Consider the following 15850-nt stretch of genomic DNA (forward strand, 5'->3'; position numbering starts at 1 on the left):
TATATATATATATGTATGTGTGTGTATATGTTTGTGTGTCTGTGTTTGTCCCTCTAGCATTGCTTGACGACCGATGCTGGTGTGGTTACGTCCCTGTCACTTAGCGGTTCGGCAAAAGAGACCGATAGAATAAGTACTGGGCTTACAAAGAGTAAGTCCCGGGGTCGATTTGCTCAGCTAAAGGCGGTGCTCCAGCATGGCCGCAGTCAAATGACTGAAACAAGTAAAAAAGAGTTAAAAACAATAAAAAAAGAGACATACTGATACAGAAACACACACATATATGCATACACAGAAACTCATTCATACATACACCCATATACATAGTATATTTTGAACACATAAATGCATACACATACGTTATGAGTTATATCTTTGACAAAGCCATCTACTATTTTGGCAAGACCAAATTCACCTGCAGATGTTTTTCTGTTTGGTGATTTCTCTCTCTCTCTCTCTTTTCTATCATTCCTACATAAATTAAGGATGTTATGTCAGAGTGGATTAGTTTTAGAACTATCTATTCCTAGACTATGCATTAAAATCTGCAGCAGGCATTATAACGTTTTTTGGAGAACATAGACTTTACACTACATTACCTCAGTTCACCTAAATGCAGATAAATAAATATCAGCTCATCTGAGAATATTACTTATAATGGTCAATGTCCTTTTCTGAAGAGAAATTTTCTCTCATCTACTTCATTACTTCATACCTCTAAAAGACAAATGTAGGCACTTGCAATGCTTTTCTTTTCCAGACGCCTCTTCTTAATTGCATCAGTTTTCTAAACAGTAGACTGTCTAGCAACAAATTAATGTAAAAAGTTAACAGTTAATTGTATGTGCAAATATAGTCAATTTCAGTAAACTGCATAAGAATTTTTTTATGATTTTCAATAAACAAATAATTGGTGAAATGTAGCAAAAAATTGAATGTTTATTTGATTCAAAATGAGTAAAATGAATCTGAAAGCTACTAAGAATATCAAAGTTTAGTTTCCAGTCAATTTTTCTCTTATTTTTAATTGTACAATAATATTCTTTAATAAATAAATAAATCTTTATTGTTGAAATTTGTAAAAAGATAGTAATGAGTCAAGTGGTAAATGAGTGTTATTTTGTTATCTCATTCATCAGTTACATTAGCCTGTGATTGACCTAATTTAATCATTATTAGCTCTCAAAACACTTGCTGTGAGTATTGAGTGATTCATTGATAGATGTATGATACTGGCCAAACTTAAGAATCATGTTCAACATAATCAACATCATTGTATTCATCGTCATTGTTCTAATGTCCCCTTTTTCATACCTGCAATAAGTCAGTTGGAATCCACTGAGGCAGATTGCCAATGACTGGACGTCCTTCCTCTCACCAACCCACACCTGTTTCCAAGCAAGGCAATATTCCTGTGAAAGACTGAAAATGAATGGCATTATTCATATGACAGTGAAACTAGTTTAAAACTATCGCATGATGTCATGTCAAGACAACAGATACATAAACACACACATGCACACACATGCAAACACACACACATACACAAACATTCATCCACACACACACTCACACATATATATATATGATAGGCTTCTTTCAGTTTTTGTCAACTAAAGCAATTTTCAAGGCTTTAGTTGACCCAGGGCTAAAGTAGAAGATACTTACTAAAATCACTGCACAGTGGAGCTGAATTCAAGCCACATGGTTGGGAAGCAAGATTTTCAAAGTATTTAAAAGATTCATAGGGATAAATGGAACAACTGCTTTGCTAATGAACACCAGTCGATGCATGTGGCTTAGTGGTTAGTGTGTTGGACTCATGATCGTAAGATTGTGGTTTCAATTCCTGGACCAGGCAATGCATTGTGTTCTTGAGCATAATACTTAATTCCCCAAGGCTCCAGTCCACTCAGCTTGCAAAAAATGAGTAATCCTGCAACAGACTGCTGTCCCATCCAGGTGGGGAATTTATACATCATGGTAATCAGGAAACCAGCTCTTATGAGTCAGCATGACTCAGGAAGATAACTTTACCTTTTTTAGCTTTAATGAGCATCAAAGAAAAAGAAGGCTTTGGCTACATCATCATCATCATCATCATAATCATCATTGTTTAACGTCCGTTTTCCATGCAGGGATGAGTTGGACGGTTCGACTGGGGTCTGGGAAGCCAGGCGGCTGCACCAGGCCCCAGTCTGATCTGGCAGTGTTTCTACAGCTGGATGCCTTTCCTAACGTCAACCACTCTGAGAGTGTAGTGGGTGCTTTCTACATGACAATGGCACAAGGGCCAGGGGAGCTGGCATCGACCATGATTGGATGGTGCATTTTACTTGCCACCAGCATGGAGGCCAGTTAAAGTGGCACTGGCATTAGCCACGTTTGGATGGTGCTTTTTACATGCTACCGGCAAGGGGGTCACAACTACAATTTCCATTTGATTTGATTTTAATACTGATGTTGATGTTGATGTACTTGACTCAATAGGTTTCCTCAAGCACAGCATGTTGCCCTACGATCCAAGGTACTTTTGAGTGGGCTGGTTATGCAACATTGGTATAGGTTACAGCTGTGGACTCACTTTATTTATCAGGTCTTCTCAATCACAGCATATCTCCAGAGGTCTCGGTCTTTTGTCATTGCCTCTGTGAGGCCCAACATTTGAAGGTCATGCTTCACTACCTCATCCCATGTCTTTCTGGGTCTCCCTTTTCCCCAGATTCCCTCCACTGTTTGGGATTTCTCTCAGGGTGCATACACTCTGTTGTGTGCACACTGACATCCAGCGGATCATGCAAGCTTCATTTCTTTTGAGCCTACGCATGTCTTCAGCAGTCATGGCCCATGTTTCACTGCCGTGAAGCATGGCAGTTCGTACACATGCCTCATATAATCTACCTTTCACTCTGAGTGAGAGGCTCTTTGTCACCAGGAGGGGTAGAAGCTTTCTGAACTTTCCCAAGGCTATTCTTATTCTGGTGTTAACACTCTCTGAGCATCCAACTACACTACATACTTAGTCACCTAGGTAGTGGAAGCTATCAACTACTTCTAGTTTCTCCCCTTGGCATGTGATGGAATCTGTTTTCTGAGCATCTGTGGTGTTTATTGCTCATGTGCACCTGCTGCACACAAAAGCTATCTTCCCAGTTAATCTTCCTTTGATGTTGCTGCACCTCTTATGTGTCCATAGCTTACACTGGGTACATCTTATGTAATTTCTACCTACACCTTTTCTACAGATCGTGTAGGGCCACCTACCTGAAGGGGTGTGTGATGTGTTCACCTTCCTACTTACTAGAACTTTGGTTTTGCAACATTGCTTCTGAGGAACTTCGATTCTAAACCTTGTCCTGGTAGTGATTCTGCTATGAGGACCAGGTCATCAGCATAGGGGAGCTCCCAGGGGCAACCTGTCTAGAATTCCTCTGTTATTGCCTGGAGGACTATAGAGTATAAATATATTAACTGTTGTCTTATGAAGTAGTAAGTTTAACATTACTGAATTTGGAATAAACCCACGTGGTACCCTCTGGCCAATATAATATATGGATTATATTTATTCATGTAGAGCATCAAGAAGATGGGAAAACAAAAGAATGGCAGCAAAGAAAAAGAAACAACTTTGCAATTACTGACCAGTATGAAGTAGCTACACCACTAAACAAGATGTCCTGGGTAAATTTGGCTAAATATAAATTGTGATATTCTCAATTCCAAATGTCCAGACTGGCTTCTGCAAAAGAAGAAACTATGACAAACAATCATCATCATCATCGTTTAACGTCCGTTTTCCATGCTAGCATGGGTTGGACAGTTCGACCGGGGTCTGGGAAGCCAGGAGGCTGCACCAGGCACCAGTCTGGTTTGGCAATGTTTCTACAGCTGGATGCCCTTCCTAATGCCAACCATTCTATAAGTGTAGTGGGTGCTTTTTACGTGCCACCAGCATAGGGGCCAGAGGAGGCTGGCAAACAGCCACGATCAGTTGGTGCTTTTACGTGTCACCCACATGGACGCCAGTCAGGCAGTGCTGGCATCGGCCCCGTTCAGACGGTGCTTTTAACGTGTCACTGGCACGGGTATCTTAACTACAATTTCCACTTGATTTTCATAGCAAAAACTAAATGTAAAGGTCCAGAGATGCTGCCTTTAGAGATGTAGATACAACCCTTGCTGAAAAAAATGTGTTGATCCCCTTCTGCCATAATGATGGAAAAACAATTTCAAGATTATGTGGCCCAGCATTATCTTGTTCATGAATGTTGATAATGAATGATCTACAAATAGAAAGATCAACAGGTTGTAATAAGGTTGATGGCAAAGATGTTATGCAATCTACATCAATGACAGACTCACACTGTTATGAGTGAGAAGATGCATAAAAGAGAACAACTGTGAAAATATTGACAGTTTTTATGCTATTGAAGATTTGTGCAAATCACTAGCAGCTAGAAGTCATAAACAGACAAAGATCAAAGAATTTATCAACTGGATACTAAAGTGACATTTAAAATTTCATGCAAATGCAAGCTACATCTTTATCACTTATACATGAAACAGATTAAAACATAGATACTTGAACAAAAGAAAGAAAAATACTATCTACAGTAAATGTATGAAATTATTTATTTCTTAAGGAAAATTATTGTAGATGAATTAAATATACAATTTGAAAGTGAACAATTGTGTCTGTAATAATTCTATAATAATTTGAATAATTAAATATTATTATTTCCTGCTGCATCAAAACAACATTCCTTTTGTTTTATAATAATAAATTACACAGTATAATTGATTTTTGATTTATTAAGTAAACACATAAACCACACAAGTATAATGAAAACACAATACCTTATGAGTGGTTATATTTATCCCATTCAATGCAAATTTTAATCATTGAGAACATACAAAGTAAAATTACAGATTATGCAGTAACACTATTACCTCAGAAATTGTTGCATGCAGATTTCACTTCTTTCCATACTTTCTTCTAAGATTATCTTATGGATCACATATTAACCCTTTCATTACTGTATTTATTTTGAGATGTTCTGTGTTTCTTTCAATTACTTTAAATATAACAAAGAATTTAGTAAAATAACTTAGTTATCATTGAGCTAGTGTTAGGAACATAAATTGTGACTAAGGTTTGGTGGAAGATTTGAATTCAAAACTTATGAAAACAAGACATTTGTACTCAGAGCCAGAGCCGGTTTCAGCCGGGTTAGTAACGAAAGGGTTAAATCCATTCTACTATTATCTTTTCCAACAACTTGATAATTTATAAATAACCGTTTCATCTATAATCCACTAAGGATAGATTCTGCTCTTATCTTAGTCTTTTACAGTATTTCACTTATTGGACTGTGACTATAGAGGGCTTCAGGGGTTTTATCAAATTATATTGAGCCTGGTACTTTTCTAGGTATTTATTCTATAAAACCCATCAAATACGAAGTAGGGATGGACATTGGTGTAACGAGAGATAACAAGATAACTTGAAGGACACAAATACCATAATTGTATTTCCATTTCAATGCACCAGCTTTGCTCCCCCAACACTAATATAAACACAGTTTATATTAAAGAGACTGATAGAAAAGTACATACAGAAAAGTACATGCAAGTTCACTCATACAGAAAGGCACATACACACACACACACACACAGGCAGATACACATCCACTTATACAAGCAGGTACACAAACACACACACATACACACAGACAGATACAGACACACAGAGGCACTCACACACACACTCACATACACACACTCACACACACACACACTCACACACACGCACATGCATACGATAGGCTTGTTCCCATATTCCCTTCATAGAGTATTCAGTCAATCTGAGTTCATTGTCAAAAGTCTTGCCCCAAAGTGTCAGGCAATGAAATAGAACCCATGATGAGATATCTGCAATTACTCTTAGCGTCTACTCTTTTGTTGCAATCATTTTACTGTGGCCATGCTGGAGCACTGCCTTTAGTCAAGCAAATCGACCCCAGGACTTATTCTTTGTAAGCCTAGTACTTATTCTATCAGTCTCTTTTGCCGAACCACTAAGTTACGGTGACATAAACACACCAGCATGGGTTGTCAAGCGATGTTGTGGGGACAAACAAAGACACACAAACATATGCACACGCATACACATATATACATACATATATACGACAGGCTTCTTTCAGTTTCCGTCAAACCAAATCCACTCACAAGGCTTTGGTCGGCCCAAGGCTATAGTAGAAGACACTTGCCCAAGGTGCCATGCAGTGGGACTGAACCTGGAACCACACAGCTACTCTTACGCCTTTGTCTTTATGATTCTTTTCTAAGCCCTATACCAGTAAACACCTCATGCTCATAACAGCAAAATAAAATATGTCTTTTCTTTCACCATTACATACACAATAATTAAATGGATATGATATTTGTCTCTCATCCAAAACATGATTATGGGTTCTTAATTCATCAATAATCATTGGCACTGTGGTCTATCTTAGGAAAAATGGTGAAATTCTGTACTAAAACTATATATCTTTAGCATTGTGTTGCAGTATTATGCAATGCTCACGAGTCATTTATGCCAATCTTCTATATTGAAAATAGGCACCACTTACATTTCACAATTGATAGTTAGATGTTCATGCTAAAATAACCAATTTACAAGAACTATATAACCCTTACTAGCATGAAAGAAATAAAAATAATCACATTATGAGATAGAAGGAAATATAATAAAATATGTTCGGCTTGATATAATGCCAAAATACTTACTTTCTATTCTAGGTGTTGGTTTATTCTAAAGCTAGTTACAACTAAACATTAGTAGGATAATAAATTTTCCTCTTTTTTGCTACTCTGATATATTGGCAAAGTAAAAAGAATTTTACTCATACAATTAGAAAAGCGAATTGTATTTACTGTTATATGCTCCATTTGTGAAAGTCTTTGTATATGGAACAATGCAGAGGTGTTATTCTTCTATTCTTTTATTCTTGTATTCTTTCACTAGTCTCAGTAAATGGACAGTGGCCATGCTAGGGCACCACTTCAAGAAATTTATTCAACATAATAACTCCACTACTTATTCCAAAGTGTGATTTGAGGAAGATTTGTTTATTATTTCTTGCAGAGTCTTTACAGTATAGGACAAAATGCTTCATGATATTTGCTTCGACTCCTTGCATTCTGAGTTGAGACCCTAACTAGGTGAACCTTGCTTTTAATCCTTGTATGATTGATCAAAGAAGATATCAGTCCAGGATAATGGATGAGAGGAATGATAGACTATCAGACTTCAAAGCTCAGATATATATTATCATCATCATCATCATCATCATCGATTACTGTCCATTTTCCATGCTAGCATGCGTTGGACAGTTTGACTGAGTTCTAGAGAGCCAGTAGCTGCACCAGGCTCCAATCTGATCTGGCAATCTTTCTACAGCTGGATGCCCTTTCTAACGCTAACAACCATTTTCATTTTGATCTGTTAGTAGTTGACTTAATTCATTGTCTGATTGAAAATCCCTACTTGATCCTTGGTACCTTTATTTCAAATTCAGTCTAAGTCTTTGATTTAAAGATAACTTCCTCCAACCAGTCTCTGAGGTCCTGAAAAATTAAGGACATATAGACACTGCTTTTCTGTCACTTTCTAAACAGTAAAACAGTCAAGGGACCACATACCAGCTCCTTTGCTGATACAAGAAACATGTTTATTAATGACAGAGTAATAACAATGTGAACTTATTTCACACCTTTCTTTAGGTAATTTTTTAAAATAGTTTGGTCAGGGGCAGAATAAGTGGTGTCATACTACCCACGATCTTTTCAAGCCTTCAACACTAATTATCACACACAAACACACACATGTGGACGCACATGTACACACACACATGCACACACACACACACACACACACACACTTATTACATAAAAAGCACCAAAATGAAATGAGGACAATTATGATATAACAGGGTGACAAATATATTAGATACAACGTTAAACAAATAAAACACAGTGTCAAAAGTATAGTGATATGAAGTAACATTATAATAATCAAAGGATGTGTACAATGAAAATATTAGTTATTACAAATGAAAAGAATCGCAAATCTAACATTTCAGGGTGTATTCATTATCTAGAGGAAGCAAAAATAAGAGACGGAAATGAAAAAATATAGATGATATTAGTATAACACTGTTTATTTACATTGCAGGCTTAGTGTAAAAAGGAAATTGGAGAGTGAGATTGGAATTTGAGTCATAATCAAGGTCATAATGAGAGTAGGTAGGATGAAGAAAAGAGAGAGTGAGTGACTGAGAGATAGAAACATACAGATAAACAGACAGAGAGGGAAAGAGAGAGAGAGAAGAGAAAGGAGAAAATGGAGGCTGCAAAACAGAATAAAAGAGAGTGAAAAGTGAGAAGCTGAGTGGTGGAGCTCAATTATTGATGTATATATGTACACTGAAGTGTATTAAAATATGCAAAGGTATCATTTATATAGATGATAAATAGTATCTAATTTATCAAAATACAAAGTTCATAGATGCAAGTCATTTTCAAAATATGATATACCCAGTTAAGAATACAAATGTATACACATATACATATATACATATGCACACTCCAACATATATGTACACGTTTACAAACAAATGTACAGGCACTCTTTTATACTCACTCACATACGCAAATATGTGAGTGTGTGTATAAACCTATATGTGTGTGATAGGGGAGGGTGTATATATATATATATATATATATATATATATTTATATGTATATATATATATATATATATATATATATATATATATGTATATATATATATATATATACATATATATATATATACATATATGTATATGAGTGTATGAGGGATTGGGAATGTATGTCTGTATATATACATATATTTATATGTATAAATATCTAAATATATATGTATTATGTTATGTGTATGCATGTAAACACCTATGTACATATGAGGATGAGGTTGCATATATATATACATATATATATAAACATGTGTATGTGTGTGTGTGTGGATATGTGTGTATGCATGAGTACGTACATACACATATATGTTTGTATGTGCATCTATGTATACATGATTGTGTGAGTGTGTATGTATGTAAACATTGTGAAGACAGGAGGTCTATGTTTATGTATTGTGAGAATGTGGTTGCGTGTATTTTTTTATATTTTTCTTTTTGCTTCTTCTACCTATTAGAGTAACTTCACTTTTATTCAACGGTTTTTGCCTAGCATTTTTTGCCATCAATAGCCAATGAGAATGCAACGTAGCTCTTTGACATTCGAAACTCTGAGTACTATAATAACAAACTTTTACTGTTTGTTCTAAATTATAACATATAAATAATCCTCTATCTAATATCAAGGGCCCATTCTTTTGTTGTGACTTTTGTTATACATATATATATATACTAGCAGTATCACCCGGTGTTGCTTGGGTTTGTTTCCACCCTTTAGAATTGGAATTTTTGAAAAGTAAAAATTTTGCATTATGCAACTTGTTATTCTCTTCAAGTGAACATTTTTCCAGTTGAAATGCACCAAAAAATGGTGACACAGCAGTCAAAAATCGTAAAAAATAGGGATTTTCATAGAAGAAAAGCACCTTTTAGATGTAAATAATTTTTGGTGTTAACATGGTCAGATTTGAATTTTATCTTCTACAAAATGAAGAGCAAGCCATCTTCTATCATACTCTCAATTTTGGTCAACTTGTGCTGCAGGGTCTCGAAGGAGATAGTGTTAGTTGAAGGCTACCAAACCTGCCACACACAGACAACTTCAGCTTTATATATATAGATTTGCTACACACTACTTTCCATCCTTAATAATGAAACTTGGTAGATCCAAAAGTTAAATAGACAGACACACACACAGATACACACACAGACACACAAGTTGAGTTTTATATATATAGATTTCTCAACGGGGATTTCAGGGAAGAGTTTCAGGGAGTCGCTGGCGATGTATCGTGATGATCAAAAATCCGGCCGGCTAAAATTTGGTTAAAGTGATTCAAACTGCAGACTCAATGCAAAATGGTCACATTTAATTCAAAGCATTAAAAATGTTATGAAAACAATTGGTATGTGTTCACAAAGTCCAAACGATTAATACAAAAAACCCCTCCAGGCTACATCCCGAAAATTCATTTCTTTGCCGAATTTATACTATGTTTACGGAGATTCATTTTTATATCTTGATTTTTTATTTTTCATGCAATTTACGCATGCTTGCATGCGTGGTGAACACAGTTCACGTCAATCAGCTGACTGAGTAAAATTCACTATTCAATGCATGGGATAAGGCCTAAACAAACACATTATTGATTTTTGCACTTGTGAGATGAATTTCGGAACAGAAATAGCGCAGTTCAATTTTCGTTCGCCTAAACTTTAAGGGACCCATTTTTGGTGGTTCTACGATTTGTTGGCTAGGAGGAGATGTGCTGAGAAGTTAAACAAACAGACACACACACAGATACACACACAGACACACAAGTTGAGTTTTATATATATATATATATATATATGACTGGTGACCGAGACATTTGGTGATGTGCTGTGCTTGAGAGGACCCATCCAGCCAAGTGCATCTGTGCTGGTGGCACGTAAAGAACATTTTTTGAATATTGGCCCTCGCAGAGGCAAGGTGGTTGAGTTCCTTTCAAGTGTTGGGCCTCAAAGAGACGGAGTGGTTGAGTTCCTTTCAAGCATTGAGCCTCAGAGAGTTAAAGCGCTGAGTACCTTTCACAGAAGATATGACTGAGACCTTTGGCCTTATGTCATGGTTGAGAAGAAGACCTATTCAGCCAAGCAAAATTTCAGTCATGGTAGATACTGGTGTCACACAAATTGACATCCATGCCATTGGCATGTAAATGCACCCAGGTATTACGCAAATGGCAACCATGCCAGTGGCATATAAAATCACTCATTTCACTACACTCTTGAAGGGGTTGGCATTAGGAAGGGTATGCAGCCATAGAAAACTATGAACAATTAGACTGGAGTCTGGTGCATCCTTCCAGCATACTAGCCCAGTCAAACAGTTCAAAACCATGCCAGCATGGACAATGGACGTGAAATGATGATAATGATGATGATGTATGTGTATATATACATATGCATGTATGTATATATATGTATGTATGTGTGTGTGTATATATATATATACCATCATCATCGTCGTTTAACGCCCGCTTTCCATGCTAGCATGGGTTGGACGATATATATATATATATATATATATATATATATATATATATACACAGTGTGCGTTTAGTAAATTGTCACCATTTTATATTTTTAATTTCACGCAAATTTATACTTAATTTTGTCAATTACACAGTATAGTAGGGTGAGATGGGCACTCTACTCTGTGAGAAAAGCAGCACCGTGATGTAATATACTCTGCTAGAAATTTGGATGCGACATGCTATGCTGCTTGGTATTCATGCTAGAAACTCCAATACAAACACTTCAGATTGTTTGGGTGTCAATCTGTGAACAGTGCAATCTGAGGACATATACTGAGAGTGATAAAAATCAAACATCCAGTCAACATCAGGGTGTTTAGAGAGATCACTAGTGATGGTGATGCTATACCTCCATCCATCTTCCCATATGGCCTCAGACTCAACACGGAGGCCTACATCATGATCCTGGATGAGGTAATTTTGCCCTGGGTCAAGAGGCTGGTTGCTGGAAGACTCTATGTCTGGCAACAGGATACTGCATCATGCTACACAAACAGGAGCACCCAATCATGGCTATCAGACAATTTTTACGACCACATCACCCTTAACATCTAGCCACCTAACTTCCCAGACTGCAACCCCACTTGATTATTATGTGTGGAGTGCAGTTGAGTGAGAGACAAAAACAAAACTCCTTGTAACACCAACGATGAACTGAAAATAAGGATTATGGCAGCATCCACCAACTTAACCAAGGAAACCATCCAGAAGATTTACAAGAGATTCCAAAGTCATCTGGAGGCCGTGGTTGAAGCCAATAGCGATGTTTTATTGAATAAATTTACTCTAGTATTTCAAGATATTTTTGTGTAATTTTGGTAAATATATCCTGTTAAAATGAGATGTCAGTGTTATTTTCATTTTTGCATAATTTAGATAACAGTTTATTCATCACACCATGCATATACATATATATATATCACCACCATCATCATCATCATCATTTAATGTCAACCTTCCATGTTGGCATGGGTTGGATGGTTTGACAAGCTATCCAGGCAGAAAATTGTACCAGACTTTTGTGTCTGTTTTGGCATGGTTTTTATGGCTGGATGCCCTTCCAAACACCAACCACCCCACAATGTAGACTGAGTGCTTTTTATGTGGCACCAGCACTGGCAGGGTTACCAAGTAACTTGAAAGACAAGGCATCTTTGAGGGGCAGGGAATATTGGAGGAAGTATGAGTATGACAGAGAGAGACAGAGAGGCAGAAATAGCACCATAATACAATTCACTCTGCCAGAAATTTGGAAACAACATGCTGTTACTGCCTGGCAATCACACCAGAAGTTCCAATACAAACATTTCAGAGTGTTTGGGTGTCAATCTGAGGACAGTGCAGAGAATTTGGAAAGAGTAGGATAAGTTTAATTATGTGATTATGAAGGTGCAGCAGCTCAGAAAACTCACTCTGATCATTCTGATAAGAAAAGAAATTTTGAATTTGTTGGTGAGATCCAGGCCATGTTTAACAACGATCCTTCTAAGTCAATCAGGTCCATCGCCAAGGATATGGGAGTGTCTGAGTTTCTTATGACATTGTCTACAACAGGAAGATAAAGGTGTACAATGCTTCAGTGTTCCCTTGCTTCTTGTATGCCATGGAATACATGGATCTCTACCTCAGGCACATCAAGGCCCTGATGTGAGCCCAACTTTGTCATCTGCATTCCATCTTATGTATTAGATGGCAGCATCACAATCCTGATGCAAAGGTTCTGTGCTGCACTGGGGCAGTTAAAGTGAAGACCCTTATTACCTCATCTCAGCTGTACTGGGTGGGACATGTTTGCAGGATGGAGGGCAGCATGCTCCAAAAGGAAGTTTACTACGCTGAACTGTGTCAGGATAGGCAAGGCTGTAGTGGCCAGAGGTTACAATACATGGATGTATTGAAAAAATATATGATGAACTCCAGCATCTCCTTAGACACCTGGGAGGAGAAGGCTCTGTGGTGTGGTGAATGGCACTGATTGCTGAAGCTCATGATTCCAGCTGTTGAGCAGAAACAACATAGAGAATATTAAAGAGCACATAAAAGGCTTTACTCTTCTGTTGCATCAAGTAGCTTCATTTGCAGCAGAGGTCAGCACTTCTGCAGATCAAGTGCAGGCATTGTAGACTATATGTGAACCAGCTGGAGATGATTACCAAACAAGATCAGTCAATGTCAAACTACTACGGACAGCCAGAGACATATATTAATATATATATATATATATATCATCATCATCATTATCATCATTATCGTCAATTACCAAGTAATGTAACTGAAAATCCAGGAAATTTCTATAAAGAAGTTTTCTGTGTGTGTGTGTGTGGTGTGTGTGTGTGTGTGTGTGTGTGTGTGTGTGTGTGTGTGTGTGTGTGTGTGTGTGTGTGTGTAACATCTGCTTTGTCGCAGATACTAAAGTAGCATTCTGTTGTGGAGTATTGGCATTCTTTTGGTGCATTTATTATGTAAGAGACTAAATTTCATTTGCTTCTGAAAAGAAACCTTTTGACTCTTTTCTTTCTTTTAGACCAATCAAAAGTAATTACCTAAATTCTGTTAGCACTTAAAACTTTAAGCTAACAAATCTTTATAACCAAAGTCTATCCCAGATAACAAGCATTCCTTTCCTTTTCTAGATGATTTATTGCTTAACTTACCAATCACTCCAAGCATGTCCCAGAAGAATTTGAAAGTGCTATTAGCATGCTACAACAGATTTGCAGGATCTAAATTTATTTAATTATTGTTTCATATTGGCTTCAAAGTTTGGCACGAGGCCAGCAATTTCAGGAAAGGGACTAATTTGTTTTTATCAACCCCAGTATTCAACTGGTACTGATTTTATTAACCTCAAAATGATGAAGGGTGAAGTCGACCTCAGTGGAATTTGAACCCAGAACATAAAGATGGACAAAATACCACTAAGCATTTTTCCCAGAATGTTAATGATTTTGCCAGCTTACTGTCATTAATTATTGTCTAGAAGGTGGTGAGCTGGCAGAGTCGTTAGCATGCCAGGCAAAATGCTTAGGGATGATTTTGTCTGCCGCAACATTCTGAGTTCAAATTCCGCTGAGGTCGACTTTGCCTTTCATCTTTTCGTGGTTAATAAATTAAGTACCAATGAAACACTGGGGTCGATGAAATCGACCATACTCCTTCCCCAAATTTCAGGCCTTGTGCCTATTGTAGAAAAGGAGAAAGGATTAATTATTGTCTCATATTAAGATCTAGTTTAATCATCTATAGACCTATTTAATCACACATTTTCTGGGTTTTTTTCCGTTTCTTAATTTGGGCATTTCTTCATGGTTAAATGCTATACTTATAAGTATGCAACTACCAGATTAAGGATTTCTACTTCTTCATTCCACAAGCACTTGAGTTCCCTATAGTTCTAGTAAGATAAACTATTAATTGACAGCTGGCAGAAAGGTACTGCTTGAACTGTCAACTTACTGTAAACTGTGTTTAGTTTTTCAACTATAAATCAAAATTTTGAGATAAACTGAATTCTTTGATAAGAATTTTTTAAAACCGAATTCAATATCAAGTATTTCAAACAAGCTTGTATCTATGGTAGAAGCATTCAAGTTTGTATTGAAACTGGAATGAAAGACTAGCAGATTAAAGTAAAAGTTTGAAAAAAAATAAAAAAGAAGAAAAAAATCAATATTTCCATTTTAGATTATGCATTTTAAAATGTTATTTAATAATATGTTTTATAATAATAATAATAATAATAATAATAATAATAATAATAATAATAATAATAATAATAATGAAATTTTGTTTATTTTTTGAGGAATACTCTTGTGATAATGATTTAAAACCTTTATAGCATTTTAACAAGAGAAGTAGCAGGTTAAGTTGCTATGGTACCAACACCATGATTTAAAATGGTTTATAGTTTGTGTTTTCTTGCTGGTATTGTGCATTATCCTTTGTAAGCACTCTTAACTTGTCCACTCCATCTAATGTGTAGATAATATTCTCTGCTGTCAGTAGTGAAGATAATTCATGAATAACAGGTGTTTCATTAGCTTTCAATACTAAACTTTAATCCTTCTATGTGGAAAACGTGCATTACATTTGCAATTTAAGCAGAGAGAAAAAGAAAGAGTCAGAGAGGTTGGAGGGGAAGAAGCAACAGAGATTTCTTACAACCACTTTACATGCTGAAAACTGGGAGAAGTTGATGGTTAGAACAGAGAAATTGTTTAAAAAATAAAGATTTCAAAGTCAAACACAGTCTTTTCTATTTCATCTTGTGATTTTTCATTTTCTCTTCTTTTATTATCTATTTTTTTATTTTATTTATTATTACTTTCAGCTTTGCTTTTTTTATTTTTTTAGCTAAATCATTGAAATGATCTAGGTTTTTCTCCGAGCTGATTGAATCAATCCATTTCCAGATTATTTTAAATTTAACACAACTTCACCTCAAACTGATATCTGAGTCAGTTAGGGATGCTCATATTGAGATAACTTAAATGTGGTATCTGTATACAGATTGAAAAATTATAGGAAACAAAAT

Source organism: Octopus sinensis, linkage group LG1 (genome assembly GCF_006345805.1).
Source record: "Octopus sinensis linkage group LG1, ASM634580v1, whole genome shotgun sequence".
In the NCBI taxonomy this organism is placed as follows: Eukaryota; Metazoa; Mollusca; class Cephalopoda; order Octopoda; family Octopodidae; genus Octopus; species Octopus sinensis.